Raw genomic sequence first — 10,615 nt, forward strand, 5'->3', positions numbered from 1 at the left:
ACAAAAGTGTCCCTTGATTTAAAAGAAAATACTGCTCTGGTTGACCCTCTGTGGGTGACAAGCAGCCCATTCACTTTCTGGCGAGCCCCTTTCTGTGGGTCCATTGTCAAAGACCAGAGAAGGGTAATGTAGGTTAGGAGGGGGCTACAAGCAGCAAGTACTTTAGTATGAGGGAGCAATCCCCTCCTACCCCTTCCACAGGTCTGCGCTAATGAAAAAGGCAGCAACTTCCCTTCTGTGATGTGGACTGTTTGGACCACTGACAGTGACTTAATGTTGTCCCTGACCAGGTGACAAATGATTGCAATAAAAGCAAAGCTTGGTTCCTTATTTATATTTCTCCTCTCACCTAGATGCAAACAATTAGATCTCTATCCCCCCCAAGCCACAGTTATAGAGTAAAAAAGATAAAAGGGCTCAACACAGACAGGAATATTATTTGGATAAGACCTGGCCCTGGTTAGGCTCTGCCTTGTTTCTCACTAGAGCAGATGGCTAGAAACCAGTTTTTAAGAGGAAAGAAGACAGGCGTTAAGTTCCATCATCTCAACACTGGTGCCACTTTCTGTGGCTGACTTTCCCAATTATAGGCTGGCTTTGTCTACTCAAGGGGCCTGCTGTCCCCTCAAATGAATATGGCTCAGACTAGACCCAACTTTCCTCTCCAAAATGGCACCCACTCCTAACCTTCTTGTGTATGCTAGTGACGCCAACTATCATCGCTGAATGTTGTCATTCTATGTCATTAGTGATTATAGAAGCTTCCCCCTTCCTTGTGTTCCCCAGATGTAAGACGAGACCTTATTGTTGCATTACAGCCATTGGCCCCTAGCTTGTCACTCATATCCAGTCTTTTCTCATTTCAATCCTTTCTAAACAAATCGTGCCAATCATATCCCTGCTTCTAGTGGACATGTGTCCATTGTGGGCATTTCCTATCACTGGACATCCTCCCATACTCTGGACCATGCCTTCGTAAAGCAGAAGATTCATATTCCCTAACTCCCTTGCAGCTAAACTACAGTGATATCATTCCAGTTCTGACTTCATGATTTTTCCTCTTTAATCTTAGTTTTTCTGCATTTGTTTCTACTTTGCTTGAACCATTTATTGTCTGAAAAGAACCACCAGGAGATAACTTTTCATTCTGAAGACATTTTTTGCTTTAGTCTGTGCTTCCTCCCTTCCTTCCTTCCTTCCTTCCTTCCTTCCTTCCTTCCTTCCTTCCTTCCTTCTTTCCTTTCATTCATTTTTTCTTTCTTTTGTTCATTCAATCTTTTTCTCTCTCCTTTCTTTCATTTCTTTCTTTCTTTTGTTAATTCGTTTTTCTCTTTCTCTTTCTTTCTTTCTTTCTTTCTTTCTTTCTTTCTTTCTTTCTTTCTTTCTTTCACATAGAGATTAGCTGAAGCTCCAAAGAGTCCCAGTGATGCTGATATTGTCCTATACAGACATGAAACCCACCAAATCATGTGTAGGAGAAAACTCTAAAATATGAAAGAGTTTATTTGTTAATTTGTTAACATCAAAAGACATTTTTGATGAAGTCTGCACACCCTTCATAGTCTCATATCTATGATTTTGTCTTACACATCAAATGCGGAAATGGAAAGTGAAGATTCAAAGTTTAACCAGTTGCAAATAAAACACCTGAAGTGTTTACTTTCCTCTTGGCCACCATACGCTTGCTCTGTGGTTTGCCACCATATGCTAGGTCTGTGCGATTTGCCAAGACTGTAAGAACTTCCTTATCTCAAGCCATACTTGACCTTCATGTGCGTTTTCAAAACCCTCAAAAGACAAAGATGTCACTGACCCCTCGACAATGTCAACAGAAAGGGTGCTACATCAATTGCTGATGTCACATTGATAGTGTTTGGAATCCTGAGCATTCACTCCCTTTGTGAACTGAAGAAAGAGGAGTTTCAGGTCAGAGCAGGGGCCTCCAGATCTCACTGAGCCCATGTGTGGAAGCAGTTTGTCAGAATAAGTCCCTTTGCCAAACACGGTCTATGGAAGGCTTTGACAGGCGCCATTGTCTGTTTTGGGGGGCTAACACTACTCATGCTTTGCACTGGCAGATGGCGTGCTGTTTCCTCTGGCTCTGAACTGCAGTGTTCCCGTTGGCAACAAGAGACTCAACAACTGCCCTGGTCTCTTATCGCACGTCATGGAGATTCTGCTCATTTTTTGTTCCCCTTTGTCCCTCAGTGTGAGATCTATTCACAGTTAAAACAATTTCCTCTCTGTTGGCAAAGAACGCCTTCTCCTTAGCGGCTATGGTTAGCGTCGCCGATGCCTACAGTTCCTTTAAACTTTTTATCTTCTATTTTCGCTCGCCACAGATACCACAGATATCGCTGCCGTCTGGCCGTGCCAAAGACATCTTTGAAAATCTGAGTGTATCTGTGAGGAAAACCAAGAAGTTTTGTTTTAAGGCAGTGATTCTCAACCTGTGGGTTGCGGCACCATGACATATCAGATATCTGCATTGTGATTCATAATAGTAGCGAAATCACAGTTATGAGAGAGCAGCAAGATAATTTTATGGCTGGGGGTCATCACCACGTGAGCAACTGTCTTAAAGGCTGACAGCATTTGGAAGGCTGAGACCCACTGGCCTAAGGTAATAGCTTTAGACCACATCGTATAAGGGGTTTATGTCATATCAGTTTTATTATATAAATGGCAAACACCATGAACAATCTATTGCTGTATGTTAGTTTTCTTTCACTGACTAAAATTTTAAAAGAAAATTCTAAGCTTTTTATTTTTTTCCTTTTTATTTTATTTTTTTAAAAGGTATGTGTATACGTGTGTGCCTGCATGAACTTATGTGCACCATGTGTATGTGGGTGTCCAAGGAGGCCAGAGGTCACCAGGTTCCCTGGGAATGAAGCTACAGGCAGTTAGGAGCTGTAAGCACTGGCAAATGAACCCATACCCTCTGCAAGAGCAGTAAGTACTCGTAACCACGGAGCCATCTCTCTAGCCCTGTCTGTTTTTCTTAAATAAATTCAAAATTGCTTTGTTCTGTGTAGATTAATAACCATGGCCATATTTAGACCATTGGTGTTGTCTTCATAAATCTTACTGGAATTCTGCGACAATTCATTTTACACACTAAAAAACTAGTAATATGTATGTGCAACATAATAAAAAACATTTTTGTTAAAGTATCTGTGGATTAGTCAGGTAGTGGTGGCGCACGCCTTTAATCCCAGCACTTCGGAGGCAGGGGCAAGCGGGTCTCTGTGAGTTTGAGGCCTGCCTGGTCTACAAGAGTTAATTCCAGGACAACTAGAACTGTTGCACAGAGAAACCCTGTCTCGGAAAAAAAATATCTCTGAATTAAATATAATTAAGTTGCCATATTTAGCTACAATATAGTGTATTGTATATGACATATATATGTAGAAAAACCACCAAAGACTTCCCCTCCCCCTTCATTCTGATGAGAAAAATGTCTATCATTGTGTCTTAAGGAACACTGCTTCTTGGTGAAGGAAGAGCAATGTCTGCATTTACTCCAGATTTCATTAATAAATTCTATCTCATAATCACTGAGCTGAACTTGATGACACAGGGCCTGTGGAGTCAATGAGATTTGACAAAAGTGGCATTCAGCGTCTTTGGATCCATTTCAGGAACGGTCAAGCTCGACTGCGTAGCAGGGACGCCAGCATTGCCAGGGCTGAGTGGGTTCGTTAACGGATTAATCATCTACCTCATGCATACTTGAATGAAGCTGGAAAATCCTGTCATCTGGTTGCCAGATGCTGGCAAACTGGAGAGGGAACACTGGAGTTCAGGAGTTCAGGTCATACTTCAGCAGTTTGACTTTTGTTAAGCTTACGGCTCCCTCAGACAGGGATAGATCAAGCACATGTGCATATGAATGAGTGTAGAGACTTTTTCTGTTTGTTTAGAAATCTATTAGAGTATGTCTTTCAACTTCAGGGACTCAGAGTCCTGTGTCAATCATCCTGAAAGACGTGATTCTAATCCTATGACATTACAACTTCACTGTGATACGTCCAAGAAGATGGAGGAGTGACCCCGGAGGATCCTCACGTATGTAATTGTTATCAAACTTGGGAAGGTCAAACGTTGTGAGATCCAGCCACCCATCCTTGATAAACCTATTAAAGAAGCAAATTAATAGTGGAAAAAGAAAAAAAAAATGGGAGATTCAGTCAATGTGGCCACTTTGGGAAGAAAAAAAAAAAGAGATCCAATGACTCCCCAAGTCTATCTTCAGGGTTCTGAGGTGAGATTAAAGTTTCAATAGGGGTCCAAGGGCATGCACATCTGGGCAGGCACCTCCATTCTTGCCTGGCCTTCCGGCTCACCCTGTAAGGTGATCTGGGAAATTGTTAGGACCCCAAGCAATCTTTTTCTGGCAGACAAGTTTCCCTTCTGGCTAGACCTTTTCCTTTTCCCAATGAGAGTTCCTGGGTAAAGCAGGTTGTTGTTGGTGCACACTTTGAATCCATCTTGAAGCAGAGGCAGGTGAATCTCTGAGTTCAAGGCCAGCCTGGTCTACAGAGAGAGTTCCAGGACAGCCAGAGCTACACAGAGAAGCTCTGTCTTGAAAAACCAGAGAGAGAGAGAGAGAGAGAGAGAGAGAGAGAGAGAGAGAGAGAGAGAGAGAGAGAGAGCGCGCCTAACCTTCTTGGAAAATTCCTGTTTCTTTGGAGTCCATTGTTTCAAACAGTCTGATAGAGGCCAGGCCAGTTACATAATAACCATGAAGTTGAACCATATCAGACCATATCAGAGATGTACTGTTAGACTGGAGACCACACGCAGGACTGTAAGCTCTGGTCATCTATTCTTGGAGGAGATTATCAACCATATATCTGAGTGAGCTCTTAGTGAAGTGGCTGCCTCTTGTCCTTCCTCTGTCACGCTGTTCTGGGTTTTTTAGTGTCAAGGTTAGGATCACAATAACACAGCCAAGATCCCTCGGCTGGTCACCACACCCATACAGTTGAGTCACTCAAAGGGATAGTCTCAGAACAACGGCTAGAGGCCCGAGACTGAGCAGAATGTTAGTTCTGCTACCTGCAGGTAGTTTGACATTAGACAGCTATCCTGAGTCCTGTCACCGACACTGCATAGGTATCTTGATTCCTCTCACTTCCCATCCTCAAATGAGGATATCATTCTTTGAGGTGTTGCTGGAAAGAAGTGATGAGGTCAGACATGAACGGACTGGGTGTCTCTAAGTGCTATAGGTGTTGGCTGAATGTGCATTCCAAGTCATGAAACACTGGCCCGGCATTAGTGCTGCTGAGTCTGGAGCGAAGGAGAGGGTCTGGGGGTTGCACGACAATTAAGGATGCCTTTGATTGCTGCTTCCTTGGGGAATTCTTTGGGCAAAGCCTCAGGGCACTAAGTGTTTAGGAGACCTGCCTGATTTGGCTTAGAAGCCTTGGAGGAATCCTTGTAGAGGAGCTTAGCTGGCCTTCAACTCCCCTACTGAGTGAATACGAAGCTTCAGGAAGACCTTTGCAGATTTCTTTAGAGTGAGAACAAGCCCCTGGAAGTAGCATGAATTTCCAAGATCCAAGACACTTGAGCTTGAATTTGCTGGGGCAGTCGCCTTAGATTGTAGGAGCCACACAGCGGGCAGTTTCTTCCCTTCCAAACATCAGATTTTACTTGACTTTCTGGTGAATCACTGCTTCCTCAGCTGGAAAAGGCCTAGGGTGGATGAACCCTGCTGCTATTTTGATTGGGCAGGTGCAGAATCTTTTATCAGTTGTGCTACTAGGCCTGTTATCAACCTCACTAGCTGGTCATCTGGGGAAGTGTGAGGGACTGCATGGAGTACAAACAATAACAATTTATTTGTCAGAATCCTGGACACTGGGGAGTCCAGGGAGAAGGTCTTGCTATAATCAGTATCTAGTGAGGCTCTCTTCCTGGTGCATAGACAGCTTGTCTTAATGGTGGCTTCACAGTGTAGAAAGGTGAGCCTGCTTTATCACTGCCTTGATCAAACACCTGACAAAATCAACTTCTGCCCATGATTCAGGGCTAGAGGGAAGGTTTACTTCTGTTTACTGTCTGTCACAGTGTTGGGGCGGTGTGAGCACAGCAGCTCAATCCTGGGGTCAGGAAGCAGAGAGAGGATGTGGGGATGGGGTGTGGCCAGTGGGGACTATCTGGCTTCTGTTTCCTGCCTTAGTCTATCCAAGGTTCAGCTTAATGGCTGGAAAAAGAGCTCTCTTTCCTTCTAGTCAATCCTCTCTGGAATGGTGCCCCCACCTGCGTGTGCTTTCCTAATCTTAGGCTCACTGGAGCCCAATCAAGTTGACAATCAAGATCTCGAGAAGGAAACGGACTCTATCTCAGGAACTTTTAAAAGGGAACTAATCCTGGTCATAAGAGCACCGCCCTGAGGACCTATACCTCCAAAGGGGTCACTTCGTAACACCACATCCTTGGAAGTGAGGATTTTATTGCATGAGTTTCAGAGTAGAGTCTGGGAGCTGGGGAAGATTCAGTTCACCACAGTGAACCAACACCTCATCACCTCTTCTGAATAGTAGGGAGAGTGTCATCTACCCCTCTCAGTTATGACGTGGGTCAGTGGATTGGGAGTGTTACAAAGCCTTTATGTGGGATTGAAGAGATGGTTCAGCACCTGGAACATTTATTGCCCTTACAGAAGACCTGAGTTTGATCCCTGTATCCATGTTGGGTGGCTCACAACTCCACTTCCAGAGGATCTGATGCCCTCCTCCGGTCTCTGGAGATACTTACACTCATATGTTCATACACACACACACACACACACACACACACACACACACACACACACGCTTTAAAAATATTTTTTTTAAAAAATTAAAAATCAGAATGCAAGATCAATGACAGCCAGGTTGCAAATGTAAGGAAATCCTGTAGAGAACAGGAAAAGACCTTTTGGTACTCTGCTTCCTCCAAGAGACACTTGGTGCTCGGGAGATACACCACGCACCTTTCATCGCTGCTCTTCAAACTGGTGCACCCCCACGAGAGCATCTGTAGCCGCCTTAGGGCTCAAAGATTGCTTTCAAACATTCCTTTTAGCGAATGTGACATTTCGTATTGCAGTTTTAATAGAAAATATATATCTAGATTTTGTCCTGTTCCACGGTACAAAAGTGCTAAAAGTCCTGGGAATTGCAAAGTGGTGAGTGTAGCTTGTCTGTCACCGGAGCTCCTGGACAGCCCCAGGATGGAGGCTGGTGGCCGGGGAAAACAGCTCTGCTGGTGAGAAGAGTAGACCGTTTGGCTTCCCTCCTTAACTTCTGACCTCTGGGAAGAGGGGGCTAGAGATCCACATGGTGGTGGCCCCATAAACCATAGTCACATAATTAAAGCTCCAGAAAACTCTGGAAGAGTGAGATTTGGGGAGCCGCTCCGTCCATTTCCCCTTCTTATCTTCTTCAGTTTGTTTTTGTTTTGTTTTGGTGTTTGTTTTTTTGGGGGGGGCAGAGGAGTAAACTCCCTCATTATGTAGCTCACACTGGCCTTCAACTTAACATCCAGAGTTCTGAGATTACAGGTGTGTGTGTGTGTGTGTGTGTGTGTGTGTGTGTGTGTGTGTTTGACCATGTTCAGGTTCTAATACATTTTAATGTTTGCTGCAAAAGACTCATAATAGGTATTAGTTAATTTCTGTGAGCGTACATGGCCTCTTGTAAGATTACTTTTCCAGAGGAGCAAAGGAGAATGACACCATAAAGCTGCTGATACAACTCTCGGCTCTCCACGTCTACCCTCTAACCCATTATATCCCCTCCCTCCATCATATTTTGTTGGCAAAACATGCTCCAAGTGCTTCAGTGTACACCTAGAATGTCATTACGCACTGAAGTGATCTTAAGTCCGGATTAATGATAACGAAATGTCCAATGAACTCTGTTGTTTCGAAACCCATGTAGGGTGTCATTCACTCCCCTTCTTCTGCTGATAGTCTGTGGCAGATGTACTTGGCAAGCTCAATTAACAGAAACAGGGCTTCACATTGCTGTGAATATCCAAGATGTTCTCAATATGAAATTATGGCTTTAATCAGTAAACAGCAATTCTTGGATAGTTTTAATAGCTGAGGGAAAAAAATCTAATAACCAGAAACAAAAAATTGAGCAATTTTCCATGGTGTCTTGAGCAGAGTTACACAGAGCTCTCACTAGTTTTAGCATGCTTATACAGATGGAATCAAATCCAGTGTGGTCCTGAGAGCCAGCCCCAGGAAGCAGTCCCATGTGAAGCAGAGAAAGCCTCCGGGTTGGCCACCCTGGGCCCAAAGGCCTCTGGGATGCTACTGAGAATACAGCATCTGCCTAGGCCAGGGCATGATCTGAAAACCTGCCCACAGAATGGATTGTAAAAGTTGGCTGCAAAGTCTTTTTCCCCATCAACTTTTCCCTCTTCTCTTGGCTACTGATGACCAGGCCTTTCTTGGAAATAGTTTGCTTTATCTGATGCTCCAATCTCAGTTTGGTAAGTCTTTGAGTGCTGTTCAACAAGGGCCCCTTCAATAGTTAGTGTTTGTTTATTTGTGTGTGTGCATGTGTGTGTGTGTGTGCATGTGTGTGTGCCTATTTGTCTGTATGTATGCCAACACACGGGCGCAGTGCTTGAGGAGGCCAGAAGAGGACGCAGGATCCCCTGGATCTGGGGTTACAGGCAGTTGTCAGCCTGTGCTGATATACAAGGCAGTTATACAGCCAATGTGCTGGGAGTGCCCTTAACCACCAACCATCTCCCCAGCCCTTATTTACTTATTTTTAATGGAGAGAAGTCACACAAATCTGACACATATGATAAAACATTTTGAAATATGTAGAAATTAAAGAATGGCTAAAGAAGGCTTATTACCTCATCTGTTACTTCTTAAGAGTCAAAAACACATCATATACTCTTCCAGCAATTTTCAAGGATATAGGTGGGGTGTGGCAGTAGCTGCCTTGTTGTGCAGTAGAGTTTGAGCTTTTCCCTCCTTAAGTGGTGTGTCTTTTGACTCCTACCCCATCCAGGATTTGACAATGGCCATTTGGTATCTGCTTCTTTGAGCTTGGATTTTATTTCTTTGTTTGTTTGGTTGTTTTGGTTGTTGGTTTTTGGTTATTTAAGACAGGGTTTCTCTTGTGTGACAGCTCTGGCTGTCCTGGAGCTGACGCTGTAGACCAGGCAGGCCTTGAGCTCACAGGGATTTACCTGTTTCTGCCTCCTGAGTGCTGGGATTAAAGGTGTAGGACACCAACGCTCAGCATTGAGCTCAGATTTTTAACGAGTTCATAAGTAAGTGATATTACAAAGCAGTTGTCTCATTTCTTCTACCATAAGAAGGTCCATCCATTCAAATGACAAGATTTCCTTATCTTTACTGGCTGACTACTGTTCTATTGTGCACGCATGCTACATTTTCTCCATCTGTTAAAAAGCATGTAGGGTGAACCCACCATTGATGGTATGAGTGGTTGTGCCACGCACATGGGGGTGCAGATGTCCGGTCTCACACTGACTGTGGCCTATACACCCCAACTAAAGTTGCTGGTCCATACGGTGGCTCAATTTTTAATTTATTGAGGAACATTCCATTCTGGAATGATTGTACTTATTTATGTCCAGACCATTTTGCACAAACTTTCCCACTCTCCACATCTTTTTAGTTGGTTTTACATTGGTGTTCCAATAATACTGTCAGAAGCATCTATTTTGGCTTATTATTTCAAAGGATTTCGGTCTATCCCAGAAGAGAAGGCTTGGCAAAGCTTTAGTTCATGGTGGCAGAGACATGAAGTAGAGGTTGTTCACCTCACAGCAGAACAGAAGGCAGAGAAAATAGTTCCAGAACCCTCAGAGCCTCCACGGTGACTCACTTCTTCCAGCAAGGGTCTAACTCCCGAGGGCTCCAATGCCTCCCCAAACCATGCCACCAGCTGGAAAACAAGAATTAAAGCATGAGCCAGTGGGAGGGGCAGTTCACGTTCAAAGTATAGCATTCCACCCCTGCCCGTCAAAGGCTCACAGTCAGCAGAAGACAGCTAGTTCAACTGTAAGAATCTCCTTAAGTCTTAATGGTTCAAATGTCAGTATTCAAAAGTTCAAAGTTCAACATCTCTTCAAGGCCAACTCTTAACTGTGAGTCCCTGAATAATAATACGAGATTTACATTACCCAGTATACCAGAATTAGACATTGCCATTCTGTTTCTTGGTCCTTTGCCTTGTCCTGCATGACTTGGTCCCAGAAACCTAACTGGGGTCGTGAGGGAATGAAGAAAGGATGGACACACAGACACATGGACAGAAAGGCTGGAATGAGGTGAGCTGCGGTTTCTCTGTTGGAGCAGCACCACTGTACTGCAACCCGGAACTTGAGCGTGTTTATTGTGCACAACACAGGGGGAGGAGTTGGCTAGCCTCAGTAGGAGGTGTCTATGAGGCAAGCTGTCTCCGGTTGTAGCCATCAGGGAGGAGCAAACTGGTTGCTAGTTTTTTCACATGCACTGCCAACCGACATTGCACAAGGGCCAGAAGAAGGTTTTGCCGATACCAAGCCCAGCTTGGAGAAAGCTCTGTCACTTCCCGGGTCCTTGTCAACGACACGTCTT

At 44.2% G+C, this 10,615-nt stretch overlaps 1 long non-coding RNA gene across 1 annotated transcript; it reads right to left on the reverse strand.

Annotated features, from left to right (window-relative positions):
* Nucleotides 1-8,770: 8,770 nt before the first annotated feature.
* On the reverse strand, nucleotides 8,771-10,372 carry LOC146895536 (uncharacterized). The gene is made up of 2 exons (XR_014997382.2): nucleotides 10,180-10,372; nucleotides 8,771-9,941 (listed from the first exon to the last, which is right to left on the reverse strand). It is a non-coding gene; the product is annotated as an uncharacterized LOC146895536 (long non-coding RNA).
* Between the last annotated feature and the right edge of the window lie 243 nt (nucleotides 10,373-10,615).

This window comes from Myodes glareolus, chromosome 2, assembly GCF_982192425.1.
Source record: "Myodes glareolus chromosome 2, mMyoGla1.1, whole genome shotgun sequence".
NCBI lineage: Eukaryota > Metazoa > Chordata > Mammalia > Rodentia > Cricetidae > Myodes > Myodes glareolus.